Here is a 26,644-nt window from a genome sequence, read left to right on the forward strand (position 1 = left end):
TGCCCCCAGTTGATTACCACGGCAGAAAACAATCCCCCCTCCAATTTGTATGTATCATTTGGAAACTGGAGAAATAGAGGCCAGGGAGGCTGCTAAACACCCTTCAATGCACAGGGCAGTCCCCATGGCGAGGAACCATCTGACCCAAATGTCAACAGTATCACCAAGATCGAGAAACCCTGACATTAAGTGTTCCTGGAAACCAAGAGCCTTAGTTGTGCCATTCATCACCTCCATCTCACATACAGCTCTCCAATCCATCAGGAGGACACTGAGACACAGGAGTCCTGTGCATTAACCTTCTGCAATCAGAGGCAGGTCAGAGAAGCAGCTTTGGTCCCCATGACCTCTTTCGATTCGTAGCCTCTCCAAGGACCAGCCAGCTCTCAGAAGACTCTTCTCCAGTTCTGCTCAGTAGCCTGAGGTGAGGGAGTTTTCTGAGTAATTCCCAACCCCCAATCCAAATCCCTGAGTTAGAAATTGGGCTCTACTACTGAGCCCTTTAGGTTTCCCTGCAAGCCAGGGGCTATCAACCCATTCTCCCCACCTGCTTAGTCCAGCAGCATACAGAGCTTCCCACAAGGCTGCTCCAACCACAGCGTGAACCTCCAGCTCAGAAGAGAAAGCTTACTCTGGCCAGCTGTGGTGGGCTCATGTTTTTCCTGGAAGGGATTGTATGTCACTCCCAGTGACAGAGAAGGGAATTTAAGAGGCACTACAGCACGGTATCACTTACAGACTCCAGCTGCTGCTGCTGCCGTCCACCACTAGGCAAAGAGCTCAAGTCCAAGAGGCTGAGTAAATATGCTTCATTTTCACCGTACATGAGCTATTTTTTGCCCTTAATATGCAACCACCTCAGCTCTCTCCAGCTCTGCCTGTTGGCAGAAAGTCTGTATGAGACTGAGGCACTCTCACATTTAGTTATGAATTGAGCCCAAGATACAGCCACAGAAATCGGCCACTCAAAGAAATGGAAGGAATGTTGGGAGTCATCTAAACAAGGCTAAATCGGAACTTCCAAAAATAACAGAGTCGGAATATTTTGCTCCAAAAGATTTCTAATGAAAGAGGTTCATCAATCTCCATGGAAAACCCATCCCAGCATTATACAAACACAAGGGAGAGATGCAACCCTGCTGTTGAAACATCTCCCTATCCAGCTGCAACTTAACACTCAGCTATAGGATAGGGGGATATTTTTTGAAAATAAAAATAGGAGACATATGATCCTTTTCCAATACTTAGCCTGTTCTGCTTTTCGGAACTTAAAACCTGCCTGCCATTCACCAAATGACACAAAGTGCTGGCAGATGGAGCAGAGAGAGAAGGCTAAATGTATTTTAATGGGACCATTAGGATTATGTCAAAAGGTGAGAAGAAAGCATTCAGCAGCCAAGAAAACAAGCAGTGGCCCACATGCCAGGACCGAAAGGAAATATCACATGTTCTGTTTTAACTCTCCACTCGCTATTTTTTGCTTTTTATGAGAATTCTGATTCCCTTGGAGAGTCCCTAGTTCATTTGTAGCAAGCAAATGCATGTTATGTCCAGCCAAGCAATGTGGGCAGAGATATACAAAGGTAATAAGAGAATAGTATGTTGGTTTCAATTAAGCCAAATGGGATCAGGCCCACTTTCAGAGTAAAGTATACTACGGAGTTACGACTTCACTTTTAACAAACCAACCAGTTATCCATATCTTCAACGCTAGCATTCATAAATGATCTCTTCTCTAGGCTTCACCATACCAGCTAGAAAACCTCGGTACAACATGAAAAAAGTTCAGAGCAAAACAGAAATCTTCATTTGAACCAGAAAATGTTCTTTCCATTTATGATTACTTTCTCAGCCCTTGCTCAACATCAATGAAGCGAAGACAGGACTTCAGTTTGCTCCTTGACTTCCATAGGTCCAGGTCATTTAGTTATCTGTCCCCAGGAAGAGACAGCTCCCCAAATTCTGTGCTTCTGTTGGTGCTCCACGGTAATAACAAGCACAATTTAAACTCCATGTGGCTTTTATACTTTACAACATGACTGAACACATTTCTCTCAGAAGCTCTGCAAAAGAGAGAACAAAACCCAGCATTTACTAACCCCATTTTACAGATAAGGGTGCAATGCAAGAAATCAATGAGAGGAGTGTGTCTCACTGGACAGGCTGGCTCAGGCAATTACAGCAATGCCTGCGAAGACCTGAGGTCATGGTGACAGTGACCTTCCAGCCCTTAGGATTCATGATGGGGAGCAGCCCTGAAACTCAGACATCTGCCTCTGCTGACAACATTCTTCAATTCCAAAATGATTACATTGTCTACCTGGTGATTTACTCTGAAGTACTTCAGTATTGACAGTGTGATTCTAGTGCCTACAAATTCATTCAATCTATGCCCTAGGGATGGGCGGTTAGCTACCATCTGATAACCACCAACAAAGAATTCAGTATCAATAGCCTAAGGAAAATCTTCACCAAAGGGTTCATTATTAGCATAAAAGTTTAAATGTGTCTTTCTTTTGAAGAAATGGGTAGCATTGGATAGATGTGGCTGAGAAAAAAAACTATAAAGAAACTGTCACACCTGCCTGAACTAGGCATAAGAATCCTGCAAACCCTAATCCTAGTACTTGAGAAGCAGCCTGATGGATCTTCTTCACACTTGCTTCCTCCTTTGTTCCTCTGTTCTCAGGGCACACTGTCACAGGGTGACTATGTCTAATTCAGAGTGAGCCCATGGTGTAAGTGCCTGGGGACAGAGGTACCATTTCAGCAGCCTGCAGGAACTTGCTAATACCTGTCTGATCTGAGACTGGGCTTTTATCCTGATGAGGCTGGGGGGGCAGGGAGGCAGACCGTCCATGGGTCTCTAATTGCCACAGGCTGCCAGTATTTACCAAAGAAATTGCTGAAAAGCCACAGTAATCAATTTGCAACTTATATTAGTGGACCTTCATGTGCAAACGCTGACCTGGGCTCTGTACAAGACGCAGAGATAGGTAATGGGTAAAGTGGAGCCCAAATCCATAAGGCCTGACAAGCCAGGAACAACCATGAGACAAGTAACTAGCAAGTTAAGCATAGGGTAGAAAGTGAACATGCCCAAAGGGGCAGGGGTGCAAAACAGCTATTAACAATGTTTGGGCAAAGGAGAGAGCATGCCTGCCCTCCCTGATATTCCTGCCTTCGAATCTGGCACTCCACAGCAAGCTAGAGGAAGCATGGGCCCCGACTGCCAAAAGGAAGAAAGAGAAACTTTTCCATAAAATAATAAGTCATCTCCTCAAGCAAAAGGAGGCTGAAGAGATAAGAAGATAGTACAATTTTAAAAGACTGAGAAGAATCTACTCCAGTATTTCCCATCCATGGTCCTTCAGGCATACCACATTCACAATTGACACTGTAGCCAAGTTCTACCTGTTGCTTAATGTTTTTCTTTAAAATCAATTCACATTTCACATTTAAATATTTTTGTTTTAAAGAAATTGACTACAACATGAATTGGAAACCCATATAATTCATGATACATAGAGGTTTGTCATAAAAATAAATACTAAAGAATAAGTTTTAAGTGTTAGAGAAGTTCCTTAGGGCCAAACTGAGACTCTTTGACTTAGAGGACATAAGACAGAATTGAAAAGGCAATGCTCCCTTATCATGCAAGTAAATATATTATTTAATGCCAAGTACATTAACTGCGTGAAACCATCTCCCACTATTTAGGAACGATCTAGTCTATTCCAGTGCTTCAGACAGAAAACCCAGAGCTGTCCTCAGAGGAAAGGCAATCCAACCCAAACATGGAGAAGGATATATCAACACCCACAATAACCATAATAAAATTTAATATTCTTATGAAATGCAAGGGCTGTTCAGAAAAAAAAATGACATTCATTCTTTAAAATAAGTACTAAGTCAATTTTTAACCCAAGAAATCTCCCTTTATGATCTGCATTCCCTTGCAGTTGTAAAATCTTTGACAATATATCAATTCATTGTATTTCAGTTGAGGCAACATAATAGAAACTGCTATTAAACTCATTTTTCACAAAATCCAAAAAGGAAGCATTATCAAGTAATCGACACTGGCAGGCAGCTGAGCAGGACCAAACAATAAGGAAAAGTTGGACAGATTAGGACAAAAGCTTACCTTCTGGGCATGGCCAGTGGCAGAACCAATGGTAGAGAGTAAGATTCAAATCACAGCCTCCCAGAGGCTATTTGGGTTTGCATGGCCCAAACCTGATTGGGTTTGAGTGCCCCAAAACCTGGAAACTTCACTTGGATTTCAAAACCTTACAATTCCCTGATGCCTGATATCAGATAAGGAAAAGACTCCATCACCCTCTGCTTGACTGCAGTTGGCCACTTGAGCCCTCCCAGGAAAGCCAGGCTAGAGGAAACACAACTAGACTTACAAAGTCAGGTGTGCCTCAGATGAACTACCACCACACTAAATAGGCCAACAGCCCTAGTTCTCCTTTCCCCACCATACACTATCTTAAATCCACAATTCAAGACCTACCACAGAGATTAAACTCCTCTCTCCAAAATTCCCTGCACCAACCACCATCATATCCTCCCCAAATCTCAACTGAAGCCCCATCTAAATAATACACAAATTGATTAGTACCTATTGTATTTTAATGCTATTACTCCAAATAAGATGTTCAATTATTTATTCATCGTATATTTCTGGCAGGTCTCCTAGAAGCTGGGGTGTTGTGCTGGGTGCTAGAGACCCCAAGAGGAGCTAATTTCCTGAAAGGCTTCCCAAGTCACTGGGAGATCCTGGTAAGGATACAGGCAGTTGGTATAGTGAGGTGCCCAATACACATCCCCCTCCCAAACACATCCCCCAGGCCCTCCAAACAGGAGAACACTGCAAGTCCCAGTCTCTTACAATAACTCCAGGTTCATCAAGGTCTCCAGGACTCAAAACCTTAGCTAAGCACAGGCAGGGAGAAGATTAATAAGGAAACAGAAAACCTGAACACAACTCTAAAGCAGCTAGACCTAACAGATTTATAGAACACTTCCCCTAAGAGCAGTAGAATACACAGTTTCTGTTAAGGATTTATTTTATTCCTGTTAAGCCTAAAGAACATCTAGGGCTCGGCCATGCCCTTGATCCTGAGGCTTACTCTTGTGAAGCTTATGTAGGTAGTGGAGAAGCTTAGACTACCTATACTATCTATAGGTATACCTATAGGTTACTTCTGGAGGACCTCTGTTGTTGCTCAGATGTGGTCTCAGTCTCTCTAAGCCCAATTCTGCGAGTGAAATCATTGCCCTCCCCCCTATGTGGGGCATGACATCCAGGGGTGAAAGTCTCCCTGGCAATGTGGGACAGTATACCAGGGATGAATCCAGACCTGGCACCATGGGATTCACGATTCCATCCTGATCAAAAGGGGGGAAGAAGTGTAATTAATAAAGTATCAGTGGCAGAGTTCAAATAGAGTTGAGAGGCTACTCTGGAGGTTGCTCTTATACAAGCTTCAGTTAGACATTGCTACCTATCATAACCGGCCAAATCCTAATCAGGACCATTACAGCCAATCCTAAAGAACACCTAGGGCAATATATAAGATTCCACAAGGGTTCCATGCATTAGAGTAACTTTCCAGAAACCTACAACCTCCAGATGGGTCCCTGGTCCAGATAAATCCTGATACCTAGAGGGTCCAGCCTCTCTAAAACATCAGATAGTTCCATCTCCCTACCCCATATTAGTGACAGGCCCTTCTAACATGAAAAAGTTAGAATCGCCATAACCCAAACACCCCTAAAGAGAGGTATAGAAAGATCAAAGGTGATGGTGGAATTATACAGTGGAAATAGGATTTAACAAATGAATATGACTGCTGAATCATTAAATTGATATATCTTTTAGTCTCTGGTATCTTAGTGTAGCTAGAAGTAAACACCTAAAATTGTGGAAATGTAACCCCTGTCAAACTCTGAAATATGTTCTACAACTAATTGTGGTGCAGTGCTTTGAAATTCATTGCTTTTGGGTATGTATGTTATTTTTCACAAAAAAAAAGTCAAAAAGTCAATTATGATGATAAAGAAATATTTATGCCTTCTAGTCTCCTATATTGTAAAGCAGCTAGAAGGAAAAATCTGAGAGGATGGTATGGTAGCCCATGACAAACTGTGGGATCTGTCTCTACTTGCTGAAGAGTGCTATGAAAACTATTGCTTTTCTATTTCTTTGCTTCATATATATGTTATACTACACAATAAAAAAAGTTTAAATAAATAAATAAATACAGGCAGGGGAAGATGGAGCTAGCAGAAGAGAAAAGGTTTCACCAGAGGCCTTGAACTCAAAGACAGGATATTAGGCCTCTGTTCGCCCCCAGAGAGATGGTCCCAGCCATTCTCCTCTGGGCAGCAAAGAGTGTCACTTGCCAAGGGCTAAACAGAGAATTTCTGCTCTCCAGCAAACATCATTTGCCAGCATGAGATTAACAGACTTTAAAAAAGAAAAGAAAAGCGGAAGGGACTGCATGCATGCCCATCCACCCACCCGAGGAAAAGTGGAAGTTCTTTCTTCTCTTTCTGCCATAATTTGTTTTACTAGGGTAAGCTGCTTTGCACCAAATCTTCAGGCCCTTTACAGGCCAGAGTCAGACAAAGACGCTTCCAGAGCCCCAGAACAAATCATCCAAAACAGTCCACAGAGAACAAGGATAGGAAAGACCCATTTCCAAACTGAGCCAACTTGCCATCCAGCCTCAATCTTGCCCCAGCTAAGCCCCACCAATAAATCCATGGGGACCGGCATCTCTGTAAAAGCTTCTGAGTCAGGGCTGCAGCTAAAGAATCCATCCGGAGAACTTGTCTCTCTCTCTCTTTTTTCTTTGCCCCTGACTCCTTTTTAAAATTATTAACATTCACTAAAAGAAAGGGGGCGGGAATGGGGTGCAAAGCTTGCCATCTTTTCAAATGGCTTGTGAAGGGAGTATTGCTTATCACAACAGGTGCACCGACCCCTCACAAAAAACGGAGGCAGTGTGGAGCTGAAAGGCTAAGAAATTACTTGTTCTCTTTGTCAGCTGTTCCTACAGGCCATGTAAAGCCTGCTTTGGAGAGAGATATTGTGTCCCTGCTTAAAAAAAGAGAGCGGAAGGAAAGTTTAAGGTTGCCAAGGACTAAGGGGAGGAGAGAACAGTATTGGAGGCTGGGAAGACAAGAAGGGGAGGGCTTGCTGTTCTAAAGTAATTTAGGAAAGGGATTAAAACAGTCTGTCCAGAACATTCCAGAAAATTCTGGCAGCATATTCCTGCCACCCCACCCCCCTCCCCAGCAGGATCGGGGGAAATGACACTCAGGCTGGCCGAAACACACAACAGGATGGCCAGAGAGAAGCCTTAAGAAAAGGACATCCCTATACATGGTGAGCTGCAGCCCTTAATCAGAAGATGCCTTGTAAGGTTGGGAAGAGCTGATTTCAACCTCCTGATCATTCACTCCTTGGAAGAGAGTACTTCTTCAAAGCTATAGACCTCAAATGACTCTTCAGCAGACCCATCCATGTATTTATTCACTTATTTTAATGTTTATTGTGGTGATATTTATACAACATAGCATATCCAATTTTAACCACCATCACGTATACGATTTTCAGTGATGTTAATTAACATTCACAAAGTTGTGCTACCAACACTACCACCTATTACGAAAACTTCTCTACCACCCCAAAACAGTTTAGTTTTAAATTGTATGGTTGCTTGTGTGGTATTAGCTAAATGACCTTCAGCTTATGCGCTTTCAAATCTTCTAGCACCCTTATTCTATGCTCCGACACCTGCAGAGGGGACCCAACCAGCTTCGAAGGGCCCTGTCAGTGAAGGGGCAGGTCCCTGTCAAGACCAGATAGATCTCAGATCTGTAAGATTTGGGGTGAGATGTAGGTAGATTCCCTCATGATGATGAATACACAACTACGTGATGATATTGTGAGCCGTTGATTGTGTACTTTGGATGGACTGTATGTACGTGAAGATATCTCAATAAAAGTATATATTTTTTTAATCCAAGACTTCTGTTTCCACCAATCTTGGACTGTTGTATCATGAACCTTACCCAACCCTAATCAAGCCTCTATATCGAAAGACCTGCCTTAAGCTAAATTTCTAATTCCCAGTAAATTTCAACTTCACTAAAGCTCTGTCTAGGTTGTATTTTGGCTTTATCTTATTAAAACATTGATAATATCAGGAGAACCTGCATTCCGCAAATCAGGGAAAGGACAGATTCAGAAAAGAGCTAAAAGCCAGGATGAAAGCTAAAAAGACTCTAATAAGTTTCGACTCACTGAAGCTGAGATTGCTGAGCTTTTACTGAAAACAGTAAACTCTTGTCAATCACAAGGGATATGTCCCTAGATCTTCATGAACCCCCTAATACAAGGTCTCCCATGAAACTGACATTGTCTGCCTAAGTCAATTTTTAAATCTCGTCACTCCATCAGTAACACTAGCAGTTGTATTTCTTCCCAAGGCTGTTTTTTTGGTTTTTTTTTTTTTAATTAATAGATTTTATGTTTAAGAACAGTTTTAGGTTTGTAGAAAAATTGAGCAAATAGTACAGAATTCCCACAACCTCCAACTCCACCCAGCATGGTTTTCCCTGTTAATAACATCTTACATTAGTATGTTACGTTTGTTACAATTATCAAACCCATATTGAAGTATTATTCTAAAGTCCACACTGTATTCAGATTTCTTTAGCTTTTTCCCTAAAGTCCTTTTTCTCTTTTAGGATCCCACTGGGGATCCCACATTGAGTGGCCATGTGTCCTTAAGGCTCCTCTTGGCTCCAACATTATGTCAATGTTGGATCAATGATGACCTTGACTTTGAAGGGTACCAGCCAGGTGTATGGTAGGATGCCCCTCCATTGGAATAGGTCTTCTGTTTTTCTCATGATTAGACTTGTGAGTTTGGGGAAGGCAGATCACAGAGGTAATGTGCCATTCTCAGCACATCAGATCGAATATACATACCATAAACATACTTGTGACTGTTGATGTTGACCTTGGTCACCTGGCTGAACTAGTGCTTGGCATATTTCTCCTCTGTGAAATTACTCTTTCCCCACGCCACTTCCCATACTGTTCTCATTGTAAGCAAGCCACTATATACAACCCACAGTGTGGAGTGGACTATCTGCATCAATTATCTGGAATTTTTCTGCAGGGGAGATTTGTTTCTTCCCCTTTTTTATTAATTGATTCAATCATTTATTTCTATCAGTATGAACTCATGGATGTTTATTCAATACTTTGGGTTATAACCAAATACTACATTATTTATTTTGTTGCTCAAATTTTTTCAGCTTTGGCCATTGGGAATTCTTTCATTTGGCACCTGTGTCCCTTTGATATAGTCCCATCTTCTGGAATTTTTTTAGGTGGGTTTTTGGGTTTTAGGTTTGGCTTTTTTTTTTTTTTTTTAAGCACTGCCTAATTTTCTGGTACTATAAAATACTCCCAATTCCTGCCTCAGTCCTAGAATCAGTCACTTCTCCAAGGAGCTCCAGGGCCATTTTTCACAAAGAAAATTGAGTTTCTATCACAACACAAAAGAGTTACAGTGCAGAGCAGATGAGTACAGAACAAAGCTGAATTGAGAGGCTGATGAAAGCTGGTGATTGATCTGCTGGGCTTCCACATTGGGGCTGCTTCTCGCTGCCCACACTTCCCACTGCTGCCAAGTGTGGCTCAAGTTCATGACTTTATTTTCTTCTTGTACTCTTTTATCATTTTTCTGATTAGTGGATTTGTACAGAATGATTTTAAACATCGATGCCTCAGTAAAATTACAACATGCTTCAGTCCTTCTAGGACTATTTGGAAATAGTTAAAACCACAAATGCTAAATTCAGAGATAACAAAAATTTTGACATCCCATTCATTCTAGCATGCGTAATTGTTCTACTCCTAGCTCTGAATCAACACTAGCCTTAGGACAAGGTGAGGGAGTGGTAACATGCTTCTTCTATAGCCAGTTGTCCAGGCTTTGTCATGGATATTTTTCTTTTCTCATTTATTCCATCTTCAAGTTCAAGCTTCTTTCCCAATTGATAACTTCTTAAACTTTTTTAGTCCTCGAACCCCTGATGTGAAATAATCCTATAGAGAACTCTCACAACATGAAAGAGACAGAAGTGCCATTTTATTCATAGATATTCATTTATTTTATAACCACAAATTAATGGTACTTATTTATTATAAAGTCAATTAATAAGAACAATGGTGTCTCAGTGAACAAGAACTTTTTGAATTGTCATACAATTTATTTCTGCATTTTGTTTTAGCTGCCAAATTTCAAAAACATTTTGATTAATCTTGAGGACAGTATGTTGAATGAAATGGCAGAAACAAAAAGACAAATATCACGACTGACTCAAACGGACTAAGTATATTATACAAACTCAAAGAACTGAAGTCGAGAGCATGGGTTATCAGGTTGGGGCCTACTGTAAAAGTTCCTAGATTGTAATCTCTTCCAGCAATCACGTCTGTTCTGGAATTGTAACTCTTATTTCTAAATTCTGAGATGCTGAGCTATTTGTGTATAACCTGGATGATTCCTGGAAATTCAGGTATTTGTATGATACCTGAGACTCAGAGTTAGAGCTGTGAAGTTATGAAAATTAGCATTACCCCATCAGCAACTGTTTAAAAAGTTGAAAAAGCGATCAGACTTCAACAAAAGATATAAATGAAACTGATCTGGATAGGATTGAGGTTAAAAGAATATAGGATAAAAGGATGATATGGTTTATATTTTAAAATCTTAACTTTCTATGAGACCAAATGCAGAGACGTTTATTTGGTGTAAAGTTTATATTTTTGGTAGCACACTATCTAATTTATCTTGTACGGTCAGTTTATTTGAACATTGTGGAATCTTGAATAGGGAGTGAGATCTTATTGGTTTGTGGAGGTTAGTGTGATACCCTGATACATTCAAGAGTAATTTGGGCAGAGAATCAAAAAGCATTTGCAAAGTCCCCTTTGGGAACTGAGAAAAAGGAGGAAATATTCAACTTCCCCAGCTAGGGAATTCCTGATATTCTCATAAGCATTGGAGACAACCAATTTAATAGGCTGAGCCCTCAATCTTGGGGTTCACCCCTATGAAACTTATTCCTGCAAAGGAGAAGTTAAGCCTACTTGTAATTATGCCTGAGAGTCACCCCCCCAAAACCTCTTTTGTTGCTCAGATATGGCCTCTTTTCCTAAGTGAACTCAGAAGAGCTCACTGTCTTCCCCCCTGCAGGGACATGACTCACAGGGGTGTAAATCTCCCTGGAAATGTGGGACAGGACTCTCAGGGATGAGCTGGGACCTGGTATGATTGAGAAAGCCTTCTTGAGCAAAGGAAGAAGAGAGAAATGAGACAAAATAAAGTTTCACTGGCAGTGAGTTTTCAAACAGAGTTGAGAGGTCATCCTGGAAGTTATTCTTACACATTCTAGAGATATCCCTTTTTAGTCTATGGTGCATTGGAATGGCTGGAGTGAAGTACCTGAAACTGTTGAACTGTATTCCAGTAGCCGTCATTCTTGAAGATGATTGTGTAACTATATAGCTTTTACAATGGACCATGTGATTGTGAAAACCTTATGACTGACACTCCCTTTATCCAGGGTATGGACAGATGAGCACAAAAATAAGGACAAAAAATAAATAAATAAAGGGGGGGGCAATAAGGGGTAAAAAAACTGGGTAGATTGCAGTGCTAGTAGTTAATGAGAGGAGAGGTTAAGGGGTATGGGATGTGTGGGTTTGAAATGTTCTAAAAATGATTATGGTGATGAATACACAACTACGTGATGATATTATGAGCCATTGGTTGTATATACTTTGGATGGACTGTATGGTGTGGGAAGACATCGCAATAAAAATATTTAAAAAGTAAAAGAAAATTTTGATAAGCAAAGATGTATTTAAAAATAAATACAATTTGTAGCTACTTCCCAGTTCTCCTTACAATCTCAAGTATCCTTCAATTAAATAGAGGATGCAGAAGAGGCTATATTCTAAGGCCTACACAAAAAACAATTTAATCTGATAGCAAATGATTATACTGGAAAATCTCCAATTTGTTCATATGTGGCATTGTACATGTATTGTTTTTAAGCACATATTTTTTTAATACCCTGGGTCATTTTTTAATGAAATTTCATAAAACATTTATGGAATGCCTAAAGTGTCTCCCCAGAATACAAAGTTTAAAAAATACTGCCAGGATCTAGACATTATATTTTCTATGATTTGCTCCCTCCAGATAAGTAACATATTTAGCTGTGCTGTTATTATTTCTCTTGACTTGTCATTATATAGCCCATTTCCTTTGGGCTGTATTAGGTAACTGAATTCTTGCTAAGTAGCCTAATAACTAATATCTTACAGTTGACTTCCTAATTGTATATATATTTTAATAAAGGCCTCTGAGTTGTGAAAGAAAGTGTAATAGAATAATTTCAGGCAGGAGGGTATGTAGTAGGAGACATTTAGACAAGATAAGCCTTTCCCTTATTGTGACAGTATACAAGGCCAATAAGAATCAACTATAATAATACAAAAAGATATTGCATGCTTACTAAGAAACATGTACCACTCTAACTTCTTAGTATTTTATATATATTAATTCACCTCATATAATAACAAACCATGAGATAGGTACTATTATATCCACAGATCATATAAGAAAACTGAGGTCCGGACAGTTTAAAAAACTTACCCAGACTGCATAGTTTGTAACTGGCAATGTTAGGATTAAAATCGAGTCAGTCTGGCTCCAAAGTCCATGCTGTTAAGTAATATGCTGCTCTGGATAACCTAATTTCTGTAGTCAGTGGACCCATAGCATATTTATTAATTTTTTCTATAAACATTCATTGAGTGTCAGTTCTCTGCCAGGCACTATCTCAAAAAGATGGTAGAGGTATACATTATTGCACTGTTTTCACACAAGTTCAAAGTCTCATGTTCAAAGCTTCCTACAGAGCTTTCTTTTCCAGCTTTAAACCTCCATCTGTAGCTCCCCAGATACACATCGGCCACAGTGGCCTACAGGCCATCCCTGTTCATACCCTTGTACTTTCTTGCCTCCACTTCTAGAAAGCCCTTCCCTCTCACTACCACTCTGGTGAAATCCTCATCTTTTGTAAGACCCAGCCCCAACCCCACCTTCTCCATATAGCTTCTAGTGCCCCTGGATGAAATTTATCACTCCTTTTTCTCTTTTTTTCTTTTAGCTTTTGATAAACAATTATTTCAAGCCACATTTAATTTAATATCAAGAGTGGAATACAATAGAATGTGTGTTTGTTTGTTTAGGTTTGACAATAAAAATATTTAAAAAAAAAAGAATAGAATACAAAAACACAAGTACAATGAAGGAACATATTCTCTGATTAATACCAATGATAATATTCTTTCAACATGTGCCCGTGAATGAATGGGAATTTAATAAAATTAATTATTGAAAAAAATAATGTCTCATCACAGCCAATATCCTCATACAATCTAGTTGTGAAATGAATGTTTATAACGCTTCAATCGGTTTAAACCTGCAGTTTGATACCACACCTTCATGTTTGTACAGTTTCTCAGTAAGATTATCTGCAGGTTAAAAGCACATTCATTTAAGGCTCAATCAAGTAGTATAGAGCCCCAAACCAAGGTTAAGTATATGAACTGCTTATACTGACATCAATTATTTTATTAACTCATAACTATTAAAAGTTAATTCCTGGCAAATAAAATCCTTTAAAAGCAAAAGTTTCCTCATATGAGTTTTGACCCCAAAATTCAGACAACAAGCATGAAGTCTACAGACTAAAAAACTTCTGTTTCTTCCTCTATTTCCTTCAAACTGGAACATTTTTTGAGTGTCTACATGTTTTAGAAGGGGAATTTTTGGAGGTAGCCACTTCTTCAGAATAGTCCAACACCATCAGGCCTCTGAAGCAAGGGGAGGGGGAAAAGAAAAAAGCTGAAACACAAGGTTCATCTGGTAAGTTTTACATTAACCATTACAAGCTGGACAGTATAAGAACGTGGCTTTTTGGCTCAAAAAGTCTGACTCCTGGTGTGGAAACGAGAACTTGGCTGTCCCACCACAGCTTTCTTGTAGTGAGTCTGTCAGAGAAATCTTAACTAGGGAGTATGATTTGTTTACCTATCACACACAAACTTCCAGGCACTCAGTTCATTTTGAGCTGGTTCCAGCTTATCTTTAGTCTGTTCCAGTTCACCTTTCATTTTTAGGAAAAACAGTTGCTCACTGAGTCTACCACTGTTGATCTCATTTGGGCAAGGCTAGTCTGCTGGACCTGCTTCAGGATTTGAGAAGTACCCTCCTGCATCTCTTGTTACTTGGTTGCTAGCCTCATTACAAGGATGTTTCACCTGCATGCAGACTCTGACTGTTGTTGCTTTAATTTTTCTTCAGATTCCCTTAAGCCAGTTGGATCATTAGTTAAGATATGTGTACTTGCCTACATATTGTTCCCATCTTAGAATGCTACATATTGTTCCTATCTTAGAATGAACTCATCTCATGCCATTACACTGAAAGTCTGTTTCACTCAATTGAAACTTTTTGGGAAGAGGTTCTTTGTTGGTCATCTTGAATCCTCTCCCAGCTGAAGCCATGCTCCAAGCTCATAGTCTATTGGGCCCAGTCACACCCCCAACCACGTTTCTCCTTCAGCCCCAGCCTGGGATCTCCCCTTTCTTTTTGGTCACCCTGCCACAAAATGGCACCCCATCACTCTTTATTTGTAATTACATATACAGTTTCTATACCTCTTATAGCAGCGCTCATGGATTGTTTGCTTCTTAAGAAAAGAAATTTTGTCTTCTTCATCTTCTCCCTCCCCATCAGTAGTACATATATATAGTGAGCAATCTAAAACATCCGTTGAAATAGATAAATAACATATCCTGGGTTCTCACTGGGGAGCTAACCATATTCTGGAGAAGATGCATATTCTGTTTCCAAAGAGCATGTTGTCTAATTGCAGAGAACTGGAGAAAGGAACAACCACAAATTACACTGATAGGAAGGCAATGAGATGTGGTCGAAATACAGCAAGTAGATATCAGAAGGCCCAGAATTTATTTTGATGTTGGGCAAGTGATTTACTATTCTGAGCCTGTACTGGCTTGAAATTGTTATGTATCCTAGAAAAGCCATGCTTTTAAATTCCAATCTTGTGGGTATAGCATTATTGAGGGTGGGATCTTTTGATTAGATTGTTTCCAAGGAGATGTGGCTCACCCAATTGTGGGCAGGGATCTTTTGGTTAGATTATCTCCACAGAGATGTGGCCCTGCCCATTCATAGTGGGTCTTTATTAGTTTATTGGAGTCCTTGAAAGAGCTCATGGAGAGAGAGAAAGCTCAGAGCTGACACAAAGGGTAGAGAGATGACACTTAAAGACACAGACATCTGGAGATGCAGAAGGAGCTGAGAGATTCATTTGAGCCCAGAAGCCAGGAGAGAAGGACAGTAGACATTGCCACGTGCCTTCCTATGTGACAGAGAAACCCCAGACACAATCAACCTTTCTTGAGAGGAGATACCCTCTTGTTGGTGCCTTAATTTGGATATTTTCATGGCCTTAGACTTGTAACTTATAACTTAATAAATCCCCTTTATAAAAGCCAATCAATTTCTGGTATATTTCATTCCACAGTTTTAGCAAACTGAAACAGTACCTCAGTTTCTCGCTCAGTAAGAGGGGCGATGTACGGATATCCATATGCAAAAGAATGAAAGAAGACCCATCTCTCACACCCTATACAAAAGTTAACTCAAAATGGATCAAAGATCTAAACATTAGGTCTAAGACCATAAAACAGTTAGAGGAAAATGTTGGGAGATATCTTATGGGTCTTACAACTGGAGGCGGTTTTATGGACCTTAAACCTAAAGCAAGAGCACTGAAGAAGGAAATAAATAAATGGGAACTCCTCAAAATTAAACACTTTTGTGCATCAAAGAACTTCATCAAGAAAGTAGAAAGACAGCCTTCACAATGGGAGACAATATTTGGAAATGATATATCAGATAAAGGTCTAGTATCCAGAATTTATAAAGAGATTGTTCATCTCAACAACAAAAAGACAGCCAACCCAATTACAAAATGGGAAAAAGACTTGAACAGACACCTCTCAGAAGAGGAAATACGGATGGCCAAGAGGCACATGAAGAGATGCTCAATGTCCCTGGCCATTAGAGAAATGCAAATCAAAACCACAATGAGATATCATCTCACACCCACCAGAATGGCCATTATCAACAAAACAGAAAATGACAAGTGCTGGAGAGGATGCGGAGAAAGAGGCACACTTATCCACTGTTGGTGGGAATGTCAAAGGGTGCAACCACTGTGGAAGGCAGTTTGGCGGTTCCTCAAAAAGCTGAATATAGAATTGCCATACGACCCAGCAATACCATTGCTAGGTATCTACTCAAAGGACTTAAGGGCAAAGACACAAACGGACATTTGCACACCAATGTTTATAGCAGCATTATTTACAATTGCAAAGAGATGGAAACAGCCAAAATCTCCATCAACAGAAGAGTGGCTAAACAAACTGTGGTATATACATACGATGGAATATTATGCAGCTTTAAGACAAGATAAACTTATGAACCATGTAATAACATGGATGGACCTAGAGAATATTATGCTGAGTGAATCCAGCCAAAAGGACAAATACTGTATGGTCCCACTGATGTGAACGGACATTCGAGAATAAACTTGAAATATGTCATTGGTAACAGAGTTCAGCAGGAGTTAGAAACAGGGTAAGACAATGGGTAATTGAAGCTGAAGGGATACAGACTGTGCAACAGGACTAGATACAAAAACTCAAAAATGGACAGCACAATAATACCTAATTGTAAAGTAATCATGTTAAAACACTGAATGAAGCTGCATCTGAGCTATAGGTTTTTGTTTTGTTTTGTTTTGATTTTACTATTATTACTTTTATTTTTTTCTCTATATTAACATTCTATATCTTTTTCGGTTATGTTGCTAGTTCTTCTAAACCAATGCAAATGTACTAAGAAATGATGATCATGCATCTATGTGATGATGTTAAGAATTAATGATTGCATGTGTAGAATGGTATGATCTCTAAATGTTGGGTTAATTTCTTTTTTTCCGTTAATTAAAAAAAAAAAAAAAAGAGAGAAGGGATAATTGGAGATGAAGGGATACAGACTGTACAATGGGACTGGATATAAAAACTCAGAAATGGACAGCACAATACTACCCAATTGTAATGCAATTATGTTAAAACACTGAATGAAGCTGCATGTGAGGTATAGGTTTTTTGTTTTTGTTTTTTTTGTTTTTTTTTCTTTCTATTATTGTTTTAATCCTTATTCTGTTGTCTTTTTATTTCTTTTTCTAAATTGATGCAAATGTACTAAGAAATGATGAATATGCAACTATGTGATGTTATTAAGAAGTACTGATTGTACATGTAGATTGGAATGATTTCTAATTGTTTTGTTAATTCTTTTTTTAATTAATAAAAAAAAAAAAAAAAAAAGAGGGGCGATGTAAATGTTTTTCCTAGTTCTGGTAGATGTAATGAGTCTATGAGTACATTGGTGGCCACCAAGAATGCTTCCTAAAACAGTTCTTCCTACAAGGGAGAAGTGGCAAACCCTAAATCATGAGACAAAGGAGTATTTCTGTATACTATCAAGAAGCAGCCAATTGCCATACTGCCAAGCCCCAACCAACAGTATATCTGAAAATCCTAAAGAATACCCTGGGCTCTATCTAAGACTCTATACAAGTTTTACCTATTAATTTTAGTTTTTCAGAAACCTAAAGCCACCAAATAGCTCCTATGCCAGACAAGCCCTGAAACCCTGAGGTACCAGTCTCTCCAAGAACATCAACCAGTTTCATTCCTCTATCCCATAATGCCAATAACATTTTCAGCATGAAGAAATTAGAATGGTCATTGCCCAAATATCCCTGAAGACTGACAGAATGATCAAATGAGAGGGAGGAGTTGGGACTGAGAAGTTAGGATTTAACAATGATAAAGACTACTGACTCCTTACATAAATATTTCTTTTTTACTAGGGTATTAGAATAGCCAGAAGGAAATACCTGAAATTGTTGAACTGTAATCCAGTAGCTTTGATCTTTGATAATGATTGTATAACTATATAGACTTAATCTTGTAACTATGTAATTATAAAAACCTTGTGACTGATATCCCTTTTATCTAGTATATGGGTAGGTGAGTAATAAAATAAAAACATGCATTAAAAAAAGAAGAAGAAAAGAAGCAACAAACTATGATACAAAATGAAATCAACAAAAGCAGAACTATACTCTATTGAAAAGCATTCAAGTAACAAAGGGTGTTGTAATGATAGATGGAGTAGAGGGAGTTCAGAATGTCTGAATGGAGCCCGGAAGAAGAGCAGGGAAGGAAGTGATGGTTAGGGTTTACCCATCCATTAATCTGGCCATAGTCACTCCATCATTAGAATGACACATTCCAGCATAGCAGCGTAAGTGCCAGGCCTACCCATCACTCAGGCAGAAGTCTTCCTCAAGTCCACCCAACTATTTTCCCTCTGATGCCCTGCATACTGAGCAGCATTCTAATGACTGGTTTTACTTTCCAGTTAGTTTCTGGAGTAATGAGATAGAGGAAATTTTCCTCCCTAAGCAGCTGGAATAAGACTTCTTCTTGGGGAGAGTCCTATATTTATCAGGAAGAAATCCACTGATTAGCCACATGGGTTGAAGAATGAGATCCCAAGCAATAAATAATAACGCTGCTCTACCTTCTAAGAAGATTGGGTCCCAATACTTTCAGCTCCTTTATTTTGTGAGCATGACAGTGGGTTTTGGTCTGTGAGCCTGACTAGGAGTTTGGTCATAACTGAATTGCTCTGCATGAGGAAAGTGTAAAGAATCTGAAAGTTACGAGAAAATCTGGGGGTAGAAAGAGAGTAGCAAGGTTCAATTCCTGGTGCCTGCCCATGCAAAAAAAAAAAAAAAAAAAAAAAAGAAGCACACAAAGAGAGCAGCAAGGGAAGTTTAGAAAATCTGGGCGTGTTAAAGAGATTTGGGAAAGAACCAAAACATCTAATGGAAATTTTCATTTGCTTGCTGTTGAGTATGTAGGTTAAGTCTCAGCTCAGATTTACAAAACCTTCAGTAAAATCTGCTATTCTTTTTTTTGGGGGGGGAGGGGCATGCACAGTCCAGAAATCGAACCTGGGTCTCCCGAATGGAAGGCAAACATTCTACCACTGAACCACCTGTCCACCTGTGCACCTCTGCTGTTCTTTTGAAAAAATCTGAGGTTCTAAATTCTGCATCCAGCTAGGCACAGAGATTGCATATGAGGTCAGATAAGCCAGAGCAGAGGGGGACAGTTGACATCCAGATTTCACCAGTGGAGGGTGGGGAAATCCTGGGTAGTCATCATCAACATTGCCCCATCGTAAAGAAACACATCAACTCCCTAGTACATGAATCACCCACTTGGGAGTTAGATTAGATAGCAGCAGGCCCTCGGAAGATGATCACTCCTGATGAAGCCATAAACAGAGTTTCTAAATTCGCTCAGCTGGGGAACAGATAGAGAAACCCAATGGCATTAGCATCATCACTGCAAAGTGTTAACCTTTATCTCATAAAAGACCAGCACTCTAAAGGCTCATCAATGGAGGCACTTATTCATACCACCCCATTCATGACCTTGGTAAACTGGATGACAAGGCAGAGAGAGGACTGCAACTGTCCCCCAAAACTCTCAGTTCAAAACTTTTCTGTTCCCTAAAACCATATAATATATATAAAACTTCCATCTCCCTGTAGCTTTCTAGCAGGTATTGAATTGATGTCCTCAACAATCCCTCCATTGACATAACTAGCAGCAGAAGGAGAGTAATTATCCAAAAACAAAAATATTAAGTGGACATTCTGTCCCCAAGCCCCTCAGAATCCAAAGCCTGCTCTTTCATTTTGCAAGTGGACAAGAAGAACAAAGAAAGAAAGGCAAAGTGAGAGATCAGAGCTGGAAAACCCCACCTGCACACACTCGTATCGGGGGCCCATCCAAATTATTAATTACTCTAAGGGAGTCAGTAAAATGGTGCGAGAGAGTAAGGAAAGGACAAGAGAACCCTACAGACACCAGACACCTCAGGAGGTCTAAGCATCTGGCTCTAGGCATCCCTCTGGTGAGGGAAGACCACCTCAACCCAGAGCAGCAGCAATAGCTGTGAAGAGAGAAGGAAACATCAAGGAAATGCAACCGGAAAGAGAAGAAAGGAAACATCAATAAAAAAAAAACCCCAGGAAGGATCAGACACTGCTCATGCATGCGCCCCCTGCCCAAATGCCTGTGAAAGGCTCTCAACTCTTAGTCATAAAGGCGTAAACCAGGTGTCTTAACTTCCTACAATAATGGTTGGCAAGACCCTCACTGTAGAATAATAACAACAACAACATCTGAAGTGCATCTGTGTTTAAACACATAACACACATATTTTCTTTCTTCTCCAAGTTGGTGCCTGTTCTGCATTTATATTGTGATAGCATCAAGGAGACTGGGGACCAAAATCCTTTTCAGAAACAGCTAGTCCAGGCCTGAGAGTAACACAGGGGGGTTGTTTTTGTCTTAAAGAAGAAAGAAAACAATGATGACAGGAGATATTGCTTCAGGGAAACAACTAGAAATCTTAAATTGTGGAAGATATGTATGCTCAGAGGTAACCCCAGGCAAACATAAAGACAAGACCAGAAATTTAGGAAGCACCAAAAATAATCTCTCCCTGATATTGTTTGACCCTTCCACAGAAAGGGCCTTCCATAAAAAGGGTCCACAAAAAAATCTCCTCAGGGGAACAGGCAATGTTTTTCTGAGGTAGGATCTCAAAATTGAATTAAAATACATTCCCTTTTTTGGGCAGTGTTTTCCAATCAGCCTTGTTGAGGTTCCAAACTGAGACTCTTTAGAGTTTGCTCAGAAGAAAGGAGAAGAGGGCATTGTAAGGATTCACTGGGGATTCACAGTCGGAATCTCACTGTGGTCCGTTAAAGCCTCACAGGAACCTGGAATGCAAACTGGAAGGCAAAAACCATTATTACTAATCTCTCAGCCAGTTTCTGTCTCTTTCTTCTCCTCTCTCTTTGCATTTCTGCTCTACTGTCTACTGTTTCATCTTACTCCAAGTCCAGAACACCTCCCCCACCTGAATCTCTGTAAACTTTCGGGAATTGGGCCCACAACCAACTCTAACTTCCCTCTGAATTTCAGTGCAGATTTCCAGGAAATGACCTGATGGGGCCACCTCATTTGTTTGAACAAAGCTGTACAAGTCGCAGTGGCAGACAGCTCCTCAGATCACGTGTCCACCCAGAATCCAGTCAGCTAGGGTCAAGACACCCAGTCTCCTCCACTCAAACAGGGCTTTGAAAAGGGCAGCTGCCTCAGAAGCAGAGAGCAGGAAAGGGAAATGATTGAACTGGGCATGCCCCTTAATTTCAAATACAATTATATCGGGTGGTACAACAGTGGCTCAGCAGCAGAGTTCTGGCCTGCAATGCTGGAGACTCAGGCTCAATAACTGGTGCCTGTTCATGAAAAAAAAAATTAAATACAATTACATTTCCCCATTTATAAAACCAGGATGATAACATGTAGAGTTTGTTTGTTTTTGTTTTGTTTTGTTTTTACTTTTTATTGCAGTAACAGACAACTCAAAATTTCCCATTTTAACCACTTTCAGATATACAATTCATTGGTAATAATTATATTCACAACATTGTGCTACCATCACCACATTGGTATCATCACCCATTACCAAAACTTTTTCAACATCTCAAACACAAACTCAGCACCGTTCGGTGATAACGTCCCCTTCTCCCCAGTGATAACATCTTGTTACAATTTATAAGTCCCATTAGTAGGGCCACAAGGGCAAATAAAGTCATAGTCTTGATCAAAGGGTTGCGTTAAGTTGGGTTTTTGAAAGACTCTATTAAATTTCAAGGTCTAGGACATAAAACTGACACCCATAGCCCCAAACTCAACTAGTAAAAAAAAGGAACAAATCCTGACAGATCCTGTCCAACCTCCCATCTCCTGGGTCTGCCCACAGAGCTGGGAAACACTTCTGGGTAGGAGATCTCAAAGTCCCGGGGAGCTGGAAAGACTTAAGGGATGTCCCAGCCCAGCAAAAGAGTAGTTCCATAGGGAGAGTTTCTCCAGAAGGGTGCTCCTGGCACCTGAGGCAGCCCTCCAATTTTTTGTTGAATGGAACTAAACCGTGCATTGTTAGCAGCTCCAGCCTTGGCCAAGGGAATGCCCACAGTGCCCCCCAGAAATTGTGACAATTAAAAAAATAAAACATCCTCCACATATTTCTTAATATCCTCTATAGGGAGAAGCACATCTAGAAGAGAAATGAAACCAGTTGCTGTAACAGCAACCCCAAGCTTGGGAATTCCTATGCCCTGGGAATTAGAAGAGAGAGAATGGCCTTAAATACCTCAGGGAATTTAGGTTTGCCATTGGTGGAAACCTTTATGGGGGTCAGTTGTTAGACATTAGCCACTTGCCCAGGTTATAGACTTTCTGGAGTTAGGAGAGTATCTGTGTGTGTGTGTGTGTGTGTGTGTGTGTGTGTGTGTGTGTGTGTGTGTGTGTGTTAATAAATAAGATAACCACCTTCCTAAAATAGTTCATGTATAATCTCACCCAGATATAAGAGGATAAATGAATTGACTTCTTGGGGCTCAGTATTCCATCAGGAGAAATGGTAGTGAAGAGTAAGGGACTAGAATTAATGCCCATATTCCCATATTAATATGCCTACATTAATGCCAATATGTGTAAAAGACATGTAATATCATCGCTGACAGGCACAATTACACATTCTAATGAGGGATTGTCACACGTTAATAATAAGTACAGTCATTTAAAGATAATTAACAGTAATACATAGTAAATACATCATCACAACATGCAAATGCATTGTTTACCTGTAAGTAGGTCTGTAAAGATGCTGAAAGCTCACTCATATGAATCTAACATGCAGGGCTCATTTTACCCACAACTCTTCTCAACCTCCTAGTGATTTCCTGTCATACAGGCCAAGCCACAGCTCCTCTTCATAAGGATAACCAAGAGCCTTCAAAATTTCCCCAGAAACAGTCAGTTGGATTTGCAACAGATACAAGGAAGAAATTAATATAGAAATCAGGCCTGTCTTACTCTGCCTAATCACTTACTCCATCCTAACCTGACACTTTAATCAACTCAACCTGCTTAAAAATAAACTTGATTGTATTGGGGAAAAGAAGGTGCTCAGGGCTCCTTGGCCACCATAAGCAGAAAGTTTTCAGTGCTCTCGGTTGTCACACATGACTTTTCCTCCTTCTTATTGCTAGTCCCAAAACAAAGGCTTGGAGTAGAGGAAAGGTCCTACATGGCCAAAACTCCATCATTGCAACAGATGATTAACTTTCCTGAGGCTTCCACAATGCAATAAAATGAGCATAATAAATAAATCTTCCTTGTCTATGCTATGAGGGTGTGGTGAGGGGGTTGAAAGAACCTGTTTACCAGGGGCAGGGGTGGGGATGGGGAAAGGGGAGTTTAATGTTTAATGGGTGCAGAGAAGAAATTGCAGTGGACAATGATAACCAGGGAAGATGGTTTTATTCAAAGCTATATGCAACAGAAGAGTGACAGACAAACCAGAAAGCTAATATGATAGAAAAACCAGAAGGCTATCACAATGGGGAGAGAGAAAGAGCAGAGGGCAGGAGAGCTTTTAAGATAAGAATGAGCAAATGGGAGAGAACTGGAGGAGAGGTCAAGCAATGGGGTGTGTTCGCTACATGATACCATCTCCTCAGTTGACTGAGGAGGCCACATGGAACATGTTCTGTCTGGGTTTGGTAGACTCAAGGTGAAGGAGGTCAGAGGCTCAGAGACAAGAAGCCTGTCTAAACTTGAGTCAAACTAAGGAAAAGTTCATGCTGCCTTGGACAGTAACCCATTGGTGATAGATTTCTTGACCTTTGCTATTTTCCAGAATCACAGGGTTCAGGTAAAATTCATTATTCTCAGTGTAATGGAAATGTTTTGGGAATGAATGGTAGCAGGACATAGTGAATGCAGTTAGCACCACTGAATTATTTTCTTAAAAGTGGTCAAAATGGGAATTGTTATGTTGTAGACAGGTTCCCACCTAAATTAAAAAACAAGCAAACAAAAAAATCCATGTATACAAAAAAACTGTGCTGCTCACCATAAACATGAGCATTGTAATGATGACAGCTGATGCAGTAGCAGATGGCAACACTGAGCCCAATAATTCTGCTGAGGTCCCCAGAGTGTGATAAGGAAGCTATTGCCTGAATTTGGGGAAATTTGAGATTTTAGGGCCAATACACTGGTTCTGACCTAAATCCTCCTACATTAATCAAGAGCCTACTACATGCACTCCGCCAGGATCAGGGAAAGCCAGCAATGGTTGGATATCAAGCTTGCCCTCAACTCTAGAAACATCTCTTTTTAGGCATTCTATCTGGCACAGTTTGGGATGTTCAAGTTTGACCAATAAGCAAATCCCAGAAAATGACACTGGCTGTTACTGGGATATTTGTTGTTCTGAGTCTCTTATGTGGATGCACAGACTGCTGGAGCTAGAAAAGGAATCCAAATTTCTCATTTCAGAGATAATAAAACTGAGGCCGAGATGAGTGAAGAATCTCATTCCTCAAACATAAAAGCATCCTACTGAAAGTTGTCTCCTTTATGAATCCTCAGATGAGTTGGTGATATTTGAATGCCAAGTGATAATATAAGACAGATGAGCATTGGTTTAAATGCTGCTTTCTGACAGACTCAGGCATTAATCACAACCTGATATCCCAGGAGAGACATCCTTAAGAGAAGAACTTGAGAAAAGCATGGCCAGAATTTACAGGTGGAGCAAATGACTGCATGGGAGCAAACCCTTCCCCGGTTGCTAAGGCCTAAGTTCTAAAGCCAGAACATACAACAATCAGCTACAGGCTTGTTCGGCTAAGTGGGACAGGGTTGGGGCTCTGAGAATTTGCATTTCTAACCAGTTCATGGTGGGGTTGGTTCTGCATGTTTGAGGCAGGGCAGGAATGGCAGGGAGGCACTTCACTTTGAGAGTCATGTACTAAGGTAAAGAGGACCTCTACACATTTAACATAGACATTTTTGAAAAAAACAGTAATACATCCATAGGTCTTTTCCACGGAGAGGCAGAATGGGTCAAAGGAAAATATGAGACTAGAAGCCAAAAGACATAGTTTTAGTCTCAGTCCTGTCTTTGGTAGACAATTTTTCTTCTCCATTTTCCAGACCTCCCACCCTCTCAGTTAGTCAAGCTCTCTTTTAAATGGGAATAACAACTTATGCCTTCTGTCACACAAGGTTTTTGTGAAGACCAAAAGGGAAAACTTATGAGGAAGTGGTTAATTTTTGGATTTCTCTGCTTCTGGTTGTGAACAACTAGAAAATCAGGATAAAATAAAATTGAAATATGTTTAAAGGCATTGGAAAGCTGAAGAACTATCCAGAAGTGCGAGGGCCCAGGCTGAATAAAAGCTTGATAAAGGTGAACCCAAAATATCATTTGCTGGTTTTTTAAGCAGTTTTGAACTAGAGGCTGAAAATCCATGAAGATTTTTGCAGTCTCTCCCAACTAGGAAAGCAAAAGTTGGTTCCAGAGTCCTTCAGGGCCATTAAAACGTAAGAGCCAAAATACCAGAAAGAAGAAAGGTACAGAGGAATGAACTTGACACCCTTCACTTTTTTTTTTCTCTCCCATCACAATCTGATTTTTAAACTATGCAGGGTTAGAAGCTTAAAGGCCTAATGTAGCTGAAAACCTGAATGGAACCTTCTAAGCCCAAGATGTTGTAAAGACAAAATTGGAGAAATGGACCCACCAAAAGGAAGGCACTCAATAACAAAATCCCCAGGATTTCAGTTGGAATCTGTAGATAATGGGATAAACCAACAACAGGATGAGTTTTACAAAGAATGCAGGCCAGCTTCAATTAGTTTAGCCACTGTCTGGTTGGGTAGTCTGACTTGCTTCTAGCTACTCCCAAAGCAAAGGATGAATCATCTCTAGAAGAAGAGAATATAATCCAGAACCTCTACAATTTTTCATCCAGAAAGTTTGGCAAGCATAGATTATCAGGCATCACAAAAAAATACGGCCACAAAAAACAAAGGAGATGAGAAACAGTTCCACAGATGACTCAGTTATGACTCTGATAATCTGACTCATTATCAGACCATCTGACTCAGAATACCAGACACAAACTTTAAAATAGCTGTGATAATATGTTCAAGAAGAGGGAAGAAATGTTAGGCAATTTCTTCAGAGAACTAAACTCTACGAAAATGAATCTAATGGAAATTCTAGAACCAAAAGATATGACTGAAATTATGAACGCAATAGATGAGTTTAGCAACAACTTCAATGCAGCTGTAGAGAGGGCAAGTAAACTGGAAAATAAATCAGTAGAAAATATATAGACTCAAGTTTAGTAG

The 26,644-nt window shown here is 40.1% G+C and overlaps 1 long non-coding RNA gene and 1 pseudogene across 2 annotated transcripts in view; both read right to left on the reverse strand.

Moving 5' to 3' along the window:
* LOC143669163 (uncharacterized) overlaps positions 1–26,644 on the reverse strand; it is a 209,256-nt gene that overhangs the window by 49,389 nt on the left and 133,223 nt on the right. The gene's annotated exons all lie outside the window — the stretch shown is intronic.
* On the reverse strand, positions 14,204–14,656 carry LOC143669202 (pre-mRNA-splicing regulator WTAP pseudogene; annotated as a pseudogene).

The sequence above is a fragment of the Tamandua tetradactyla genome, chromosome 25 (assembly GCF_023851605.1).
Source record: "Tamandua tetradactyla isolate mTamTet1 chromosome 25, mTamTet1.pri, whole genome shotgun sequence".
NCBI lineage: Eukaryota > Metazoa > Chordata > Mammalia > Pilosa > Myrmecophagidae > Tamandua > Tamandua tetradactyla.